The following is a 9,693-nucleotide window of genomic DNA, read 5'->3' as shown; positions in this document are numbered from 1 at the left end:
TTGTGGTGTGAGCACCACGGTTTGTATAACTTCTGGGGGTGCACAATGGAGTGAGTTTTTTTAAAAAAACATCTTTAATTCACCGACCGAATATTCCCTTAAGAACACTAGCTTTCGGCTTGACCCAGTTTTAGGTACACATCTGGATGACCCGGCAGTAACAATCGTAGAGGTGCTCCCTTTATGCCCTAGCCGAACTAACAGGAACGTAGGGCATAAGCACAGGAGCCAGGCAACCCAGCTTGGCCAAAACTTAAGTCATAGCGATGCATATAATGGCAAAGAAAAGGTACATATGGAAAAACTCATATGTGAGGAGCTTGATGCTCAAGGAATGACAAGAACTTCTGTCCGAGAAGCCCCCAGGTACTAGTGGCGTACATGTTTAAAGATGTATGTGCCGATGGTGTGCGGTCTAGCCGCACCAAAGCTTTAAAGCGAGAAAGAAGAAAGTAATCGGAAAAGAGAGAAAAAAATGATGGAAACTACAAGGGCGGAGGAGACGAACAAGGGGTTTAGCGCTAGGCGTAGAATCTCCGGAGTCTGGCTGCGTTCTAGGGGTTCGGCTCGAGGCGATTGTCTGATGCACCGCGAAGACGGTACGCTGCTCTGGTGAGAACTTCGTCAATTATGAAGGGACCCTCCCATTTGGGCTTGAGTTTGTCCTTTTTCTTCTCCGGGAGGCGTAGAACGAGTTCGCCAACATTGTAAGTCTTGGTCCGTACTTCTCTGCTTTGATATCTTCGAGCCTCCTGTTGGTAAATTGCTGAACGGGCTTTTGCGACATCGCCTTCCTCCTTCCAGGGCATCTAGGCTGTCCTGCCGATCGAGCTCGGCTTCTCTCTCTTCGTACATACGCACTCTAGGTGAGTCGTGAATAATATTGCAGGGCAATACGGCCTCTGCACCATACACCAGGAAGAAAGGTGTGTACCTGGTAGTACGGTTGGGCATGGTCCGCAGCCCTCAGAGTACGGAGTCGAGTTTCTCAACCCAGTGCTTGTCTGATTCTTTCAAAGACCACACTAGTCTGGGCTTGATGCCGCTCATAATAAGACCGTTGGCGCGTTCGACTTGACCGTTGGTTTGTGGGTGGTAGACGGGCCTAGATTAGTACACCAGGTTTTTACCTCGTCGGCTGTGAAATTGGAGCCGTTGTCAGTGATGATGCTGTGTGGGACACCATAACGGTGCACAACATCGGATATGAAGTCTATTACTGGGCCGGACTCAGCCGTTTTGACCGGTTTAGCCTCTATCCACTTAGTGAATTTGTCCACCATAACCAGCAGATATTTTTTCTTGTGGCTTCCCCCTTTAAGGGGTCCAACCATGTTGAGTCCCCAGACCGCGAAAGGCCAAGTGATGGGGATTGTTTGTAGGGCAGTGGGGGTATATGGCTTTGATTGGCAAATAGTTGGCATCCGACGCAACGTTGGACAAGGCCCTGTGCATCCGCTTGGGCCGTCGGCCAATAAAACCCTGTACGGAAGGCCTTGCTAACAAGGGCCCGAGCTGCGGCGTGGTGGCGACTGAGTCCGGCATGAATTTCAGCCAAGAGCTGCCGCCCCTCTTCCTCGGATATACATCGTTGAAGGACTCCGGTGGCGCTTTTCATGTAGAGCTCTCCATCATGAACCTTGTACGCCTTTGAGCGCCGGACAATGCAGCAGGCCTCATTCTGGTCCTCAGGAAGCTCCTTCCTATTAAGGTAGGCTAGGAAGGGTTCGGTCCATGGGGCAATGACTGCAATGATGAGATGCGCCGACGGTGTTATGTCGGTGTTTTCGGGATCTGGGGTTATGTTTCGGTTTGGACTAGTATTGCCGTTTTCTCCCTGCCACACCACGGATGGCTTAAAGAGCCTTTCCAGGAAGATATTAGGTGGGACGGGGTCGCGCTTAGCGCCAATACGAGCAAGAACATCCGCCGCTTGATTACTTTCTCAAGCCACATGATGGAACTCGAGCCCCTCGAACCAGGCCGACATTTTTATGACTGCGTTACGATACGCTGCCATCATCGGATCTTTGGCGTCGAAATCTCCATTTATTTGAGATATTGCAAAGTTTGAGTCCCCGCGCACTTCTAGGCGTTGTATGCCCATGGAGACAGCCATCCGGAGACCATGAAATAAGGCCTCGTATTCGGCTGAATTATTGGAGTCTGTGTATAGTATTTGGAGAACGTACTGGATGACGTCTCCGGTAGGGGATGTTAGAACGACACCCGCTCCTAACCATGACGGCATTTTGGAGCCGTCGAAGTGCACGCCCCAATTGGAGTATGTGTCGTACTCTTTAGGGAGTTCGGCCTCTGTCCATTCGGCGATGAAGTCGGCCAGTACTTGGGATTTGATAGCTCGACGTGGTTTATATGTAATGTCAAATGGCAGGAGCTCAATGGCCCATTTGGCAATCCAGCCCGTAGCATCGCGGTTGTTTATAATGTCGTTGAGTGGTACTTCGGAGGCCATCGTGATTGAACACTCCTGGAAGTAGTGACGGAGCTTTCGGGATGCCATGAAGACCGCATATGCTAGTTTTTTGATAATGAGGGTACCAAGATTTGCATGGTGTAAGGACGGTAGATACGCAGTATACTGGCTTCTGAAGCGGGAATTTATGTCCGTCCTGTTCTCGTTCAACGACGAGTACGACGCTCACCACCTGAGGTGTTGCCGATATGTATAATAACATTGGTTCGTCGGCGTTTGGTGCGGCCAGGATTGGATTGCTCGCAAGAAGGGTTTTTATTTCTTCCAGTCCGTCTGTTGCTGTCAGGACCCCGATTCCAAGTCACATCGATCTAGCCGGTAACACCTCATATCTCTTTGCGGCCTCACGCACGGTATTCCCACGGGTGTCGCCTTACCATGGCCCGAGACCGTTTGCGCCTTTTGGCTCACGTATATGATAGTGTCGCTAGCATCCATATGACAGAGAAACCGGGCCGACATGGCTAGTCGTGAACCCAAAGCGGCACAGACCTATGGAGACAGGCATACACGAACCACATCGAGCATGTCGGTCATCAGCGAGTGATTCCGGGCTGTAGCACTAGGCTAACAGGACTCCGGGGAACCCGGGCTGTAGCAGGCTAGGCAGGACTCCGGATATCACAGCGTGACATTTCCCCGAAGGGACAGACATAGGAATGAAGTGAAACACATGCCGGCCAGTCAAGTGTCCTGAGCAGTAGTGCCGGGCTAGCAGGACTCCGGTGAACCGGGCTGTAGCGGACTACTATGGCTCATGGAAGCACTAGACTACATTTCCCCATAAGAGAGGCTGTCAAGGATAAACAACTAGATTGTCGGATCCCACACATACCAAGCATTTCAATCATACACACAATATGCTCGATATGTGTAAATACAACATGGCATCACAACATAACCCTACAACTCAAGTATTTATTTTTTTAGGCTCCGAAGAGCGAGATATTACAAACATGGGTCTCATGACCCAGCAGTCATAGCATACAATGCAAAGCACATGCGGAAGCTTAACATGTCTGAGTACAAACATCTACAAATGGAAAAGGCTAAGAAGACTGACTATCTACCAGATCCTGCCGAGGGCACAAGATCATAGCTGAGGTATCAAGCTAACGTCGAAGTCCACGCGAAACTACTAGCGAGACTGGAGTCTCTCTGCAAAACATAAATTAAGCAAACGTGAGTACAAAAGTACTCAGCAAGACTTAAATATGCATCGGTATCAACAAAAGGCGGGGTGGGTGGTGGAGTTTAACTGCAGCAAGCCAGCTTTGACTCAGTTGCTAACCTGAACTACGATTGCAAGCAACTCTTTTGAGGTGGCGCACACGAGTCCACATATTCACCATTCAATACACCACTATGGATCCGCTCCCATCTCCCTACGAGAAGGCCATCCATAGCACTCACACTTATCTTGCGCATTTTAAAGTGTCCACTTTCACTTGTCTATGAACTGTTATAGGCAACCCAGAAGTCCATTACCGTGGACACGGCTATTCGAATAGATGATGTTAACCCTGCAGGGGTGTACTTCTTCACACACGCTCTCACTACTTACCGCCGTTTACACGACATGTACTCGGCAACCTTCAAGCGGAAGCCCAACGAGGGTGTCGGCCACGGCCTACCTAAACACTCAAGTCTCTAGTCCAGGTTTATCGCCTATCCAGGTTCCATCCGCAGGGAGTCCAGCCGGGGTTTCCACATACGGCCCCGAACGATGTGTACAGGGTTCCGAGACACCAAACGGGCGCCCGGCATGCCCGGCCACAGTGTATCTACCGCAACATAGCCCACCCCTAGGGTCAGCGCTACGCACGGCCGCCAACACATAACCTACAAACACCAGAAACTAGTTGCAACTCCTGGACAGAGGACAAGGGTGATCAAGAATCCGAGAGGGTCCATTGGTTTTGGGCCTAATGCGTGGTAGTAACTGTTTCATGGATCACAAACACAGAACTCAGTTCCTAAGAACGGTTTCAATGAGACAACCCACCATGTACTCCTACATGGCCTCTCACCGCTACCTTTACCAAATCGTGTTCACACACTTAGCTCACACACTATAGGACATGTTCATCACTGTTCCAATTCATTCCCGATGAATCAGACCCGACACAACTTTATGCAATAGCAGGCATGACAAACAAGCATGAATGAGTAGGCACATCAGGGCTCAAACAACTCCTACTCATGCTAGTGGGTTTCATCTATTTACTGTGGCAATGACAGGTCATGCAGAGGATAAGGGGTTCAACTACCGCAACAAGTAACAGATGAATTGTTGTTGTCCTAATGCAGTAAAAGAGAGCAGGAGCGAGAGAGTGGGCTTGTATCGGAATGAACAAGGGGGTTGTGCTTGCCTGGCACTTCTGAAGATAACATTGATTCTTCATCAGTGTCAACGATCACAGCGTCGGAGCAGCGTCTACCGAGAGGGGACAATTACCGGCAAACAAGGAAGAACACAATCAATGCGATGCAACAATATGATGCATGATCATGACATGGCAATATGCTGTTGATTGAGCTAATGCAACTAACAACAGGTTAAATGGAGTTGGTTTGAACACTAGGTTCAAATTCAAATTCAAACTATGAATTAAAATAATGCATTATCATGTTTTGGACTAAACATTGAGGTTAAGTTGTTCAAACATGCATGAAAATGGTACAGATGGATTCCTTGAATTTTTCTGATAATTTTTCATATAGAATTTATCTCATTTGGAGTTACGGTTTAATTTCTATGGTTTTTAGAAGTTTTGGACATTTTCTGAAATAAATAAATCATTTAAAATTTATTTAAATTCTAGAAAAAGGATTACTGCATCAGCCTGACGTCATGATGATGTCACCAAGTCAACAGGGCTGGTCCGAGTCAAACCTGACCAGTGGGGCCCACTGGTCAGTGACCCAGGGCTGGTTTCTGTGGCTGACGTGTGGGACCAGGTCAACGGTGACGTGGCCAGGTCAAACTGACACGTGGGGCCGGCTGTATTAACCTAAACTAAACAGAGAATAAATCCGGGGTTAACTAGGGCACGGGGCCCACTGTCATTGTCCTAAGGTTATCCTAATGGCGTAATTAGTACTAATCTAATCCGCCACGTCAGCTTGCCGGAGTTTGGCCGGCGCCGACCTCAAACCGTGGCGGCGTTCGCTCGGGATTGAGCTACGGGCGACCATTTGCCTTGCCGTTTGCGTCTAATGGCAGCGGTGAGTGCGGCGCAGCCAGCAGGGAAGACAGCGGAGGCTGGTATGGCCGGAGTAGGCGGCGGCGGGGAGCTAGGCGGCGGCCGGAGTTCGGGGTTGGTGCGGGTTGGCGCTAGGGGGCACGGTAGGTCGAATGGGTGGGCGCGCCCGGCTCCTGGAAGCGTGCTGAGCATAGCAGTGTGCTCGGCTTCGAGCTACCGTGGCTCTAGCCACGACGGCGTCGAGGCACAGCTGCGGCGAGCTTCGGGTGCTCGCAGGGCAGGAGCTACGGGGCAAAAACGACGGCATGGTTAAGGGGGAAAGGACCGGGAGCTCACAGCGGGTCGACAGGTAGGCTCAGCGGCTCGGGGGAGGTCCTGACGACGGAGAATCGAGGACGGCGGCCGTCGGATTCCGAGGAAGAAGATGGAGCTGATGGCGGCGTTGTAGGGGCTCCCACGGGGCGTGGCTCGGTGAGGAGGAAGAGGGGGTCGAGGCGAGGCAGTGGCTGTGGCCACGGCGGTGCGCGTCGGCGGCGACGACGGCGTTCTCGGGCGGCTGCGAGAAGAGAACCAGAGAGGGAGAAGAGGCACTGGGAGAGCCAGAGAGGGTCGAGGGGGCCGCGGCCGTCTCCGTGGCGCGGTTAGGAGGCCAGGGAGGCTACCACCGCGAAGCAGGAGGTGGAGGCCTCCTGTGTGCGCTGTTGCTGGCACGCAGCTGCTTCGGGGCAAGGGGAGGAAGACGAACGGGAGGTGGAGGTGGGCTGGGCCGGTACAGTAGCGGGCCGCGTAGGTGGGCTGGCCTCTCTGGTGGGCTTCACAGGTGAGGCCAGGTAAAAACTGCTCTGTTTTATTATCTGTGTTGTTTTCCTTTTATTTAATCATTTTCCACTGATTCAAAATCACAAGTAAATCAAAGCAGGGCAAAACCTTCTGAATATTTGTATGTTGCCATTATGGACTATTCCAAAGGCACATAAATAATTTCAGGGCCTTTTAAAATATATTCTATATAATTGAATATAATCCAAAAGTCAAATACTTATTGATTTAAATTCAGAGTCCCAAAAATAATTCCTTAAAAATGTTCCAGAATTTTGGTTTGATATATAACTCTTGCCAAAATTCACAATACTATTTTTAGGGCATTTTGGATTCACAGAATGCTATTTAAAGGGTGCTTGCCCTTCTTTTAATCAGATTTCTGAGGTTTCAACAATCCTCAATTCCAGTTTTAGAATTTAGACATGATGCATGGATGCTCTCTTATGCAACTAATGCAAACAATTCTAGGGCAGTGACAGTTGCCGCATCCGTCCACTCGAAGTGGTCGGTTCGCCGTAAAAGGCGATAGAGTGGCAGTGCCTTTTCTCCTAATCTGGAGATAAAGTGGCTTAGAGCTGCCATGCAACCTGCATGTTTTTGAACTTGCTTAAGGTCTGTTGGCTTAGCCAATTGTGACAAAGCTCGGATTTTGGCTGGGTTTTTTCGATTCCCCTATTGGAGACGATGAAGCCCAGCAGTTTTCCAACGGGGACGCCGAAGACAAACTTTTCCGGGTTGAGCTTGATGTCATACGCCCTGAGGTTGTCGAATGTAAGACGTAAGTCGTCTATTAGTGTTTCTACGTGCCTGGTTTTGATGACGACGTCATCAACATAAGCTTCTACTGTTTTGCCAATCTGTTTCTCCAGGCATGTTTGAATCATGCGTTGATATGTGGCGCCAGCGTTCTTGAGCCCAAAGGGCATGGTATTGAAGCAGAACGGCCCGTATGGGGTCATAAATGTTGGGGAATTTAGTAATTTCAAAAAATTTCCTACGCACATGCAAGATCATGGTGATGCATAGCAATGAGAGGGGAGAGTGTTGTCCACGTACCCTTATAGACCGAAAGCGGAAGCGTTAGCACAGCGCGGTTGATGTAGTCGTACGTCTTCACGATCCGATCGATCAAGTACCGAACGCATGGCACCTCCATGTCACAGCCCTAGAATTTGCTTGTAGCTAATTACCTGAGTGAGCATCATGCATCATGTCTAAATTCTGAAAGTTGAATTGAGGTTAGTTGAAACCCTCATAAATCACTTCAAAAATAATCAACATTAAAATCTTTTCAAAGAAGTCCAAGAAAATGTTCCTCTTAGTCTCTGAAAATATTGGCAAGAGGTAAAACTTAAAACAATATTTTTGGAATCTCAGAGATATTTATTTTGGGCCTTTGAATTAAATCAATAACTATTTGCATTGGATATATATTAATTAATTAATTAATATATGTCCAAATAATCCCAAACCAAAATGTTCCTTGTTTGATATATTCTAAACATTGGGCATGCATAGTTTGGTGATTTTTGAAAGTGCCTAGATATTTTAAGTAATGCCACAAACTTACAGAACAAAATAAAAATAGAAATAAAAGAAAGAGAGAGAGAGAGAGAGAGAGAGAGAGAGAGAGAGAGAGAGAGAGAGAAGGACCACCTGGCCTGGCGCTGAGCCGGCCCAGCTCGCTGGCCAAGCCCACCTGGCGCCTTTTGTCATCTTCCTCCCCGAGCCAGTAGGCAGGGCGTGTGGCCGCCGTGCACGCACACACGCGCGCCACCTCCTGCTTCCGCCGCTGCCCTGGTGCGCTTGGAGACGCCACGACACCCCCCTGGACCCTCTGCACCTCTCCCCCCTCTCGCTGGATCTCCTCCCCCCCTCTGCATCTTTCCACGGCGCCACCGAACGGAGAGCCGCCGCCGTTCGCTGCCACCACACCCACCATGCCCCTCTCGCCTCCCCGTGTAGTCCACGAGCTCCGCCGTCATCCGCTACGCCGTTCCCGCCGATCCACGCGACTGGAAGGCCCTCGGAGTGCCGCCATCGATGTCATCTTCATCCTCGGGTCCCGACGATCGCCACCGTGATTCCGCCGCCGTCTGAGCTTCCCCGAGCATGCTGGCCATCCCTACGGCACCGCAGTGAGCCCCCGAGCATTTTCCCCCTCTCTCCGCGGTCAACCCCTCCCTCTAGCTGCCTCCTCCACCGGAGCCGAGACGCTCCGCCGCACGAGCTCGTCGCCGGCATGGCCCCGGTGACCAACGGCCCCGTGTGTGCGTTCGTTGTGCTCGTCACATCGCGTAGAGGCTCTTGAGCGCATTAGTTCGTGCGTTTGCATGCTGCAGTCGCGTTTCCGTGCACCCCCGAGATCCGGCCGCCGCCGCGCTGCTCGCCGGCGTCATCTCTGGCCACCCCCGTACACACTGCTTGCTCCATTAGATGCGTGCGAGCTCCAGCTTGCCATAGAGACCAACCGCGGATCAAACCGCTGCCTGTAGCTCAACTCCGGCGAGCCACCGCCGTTGGTTTGGTCGTCGCCGGCCAAACTCCGGTGAAGTCGACGTGGCGCCGTCATTAGGGGCTAATAGCCCAGCTAATTAACCCTCTCTCACACTGACTGCTGGGTCCCACTTCCTAACTAAACACAGTTTATTTTTCTCTTAAAGTTTAACTAATCCCAGTGGGCCCACGAGTCAGCTTTGACCAAGATGACGTGGCCGTTGACCGGGCCCACACGTCAGCGACTCTAGCTAGCATCGTGACACTGACCAGTGGACCCCACTGGTCAGGTTTGACCTGGTCAACCGCAGTTGACCCGCTGACGTCATAGTGACGCAATGCTGACGCAATAACTCTTTTTCTGGATTTTTTCTTATACAGGAAAATTCCAGAAAATAGTGCAAACTTCAAAAATTCATAGTAATTTAACCGTAACTCCAAATCAAACAAATTATGTATGAAAAATTATCAGAAAAATGCAAACTATCCATCTGTACTATTTTCATGCATGACAAACTAAGTTATACCTGCTGTATAACTGAAAACATGTTAATGGCATTTAAATAACCACATGTGGAGTTTGAATTTGAACCTTGGGTTCAAACCAACTTCATTTAATCTGGTTTCTAGTTGCATTAGCTCAAACACAAGCATATTGCCATGTCATGATCA

Source organism: Triticum urartu, chromosome 3 (assembly GCF_003073215.2).
Source record: "Triticum urartu cultivar G1812 chromosome 3, Tu2.1, whole genome shotgun sequence".
NCBI classification, from domain to species: domain Eukaryota; kingdom Viridiplantae; phylum Streptophyta; class Magnoliopsida; order Poales; family Poaceae; genus Triticum; species Triticum urartu.
This window is presented reverse-complemented; position numbering follows the sequence as displayed.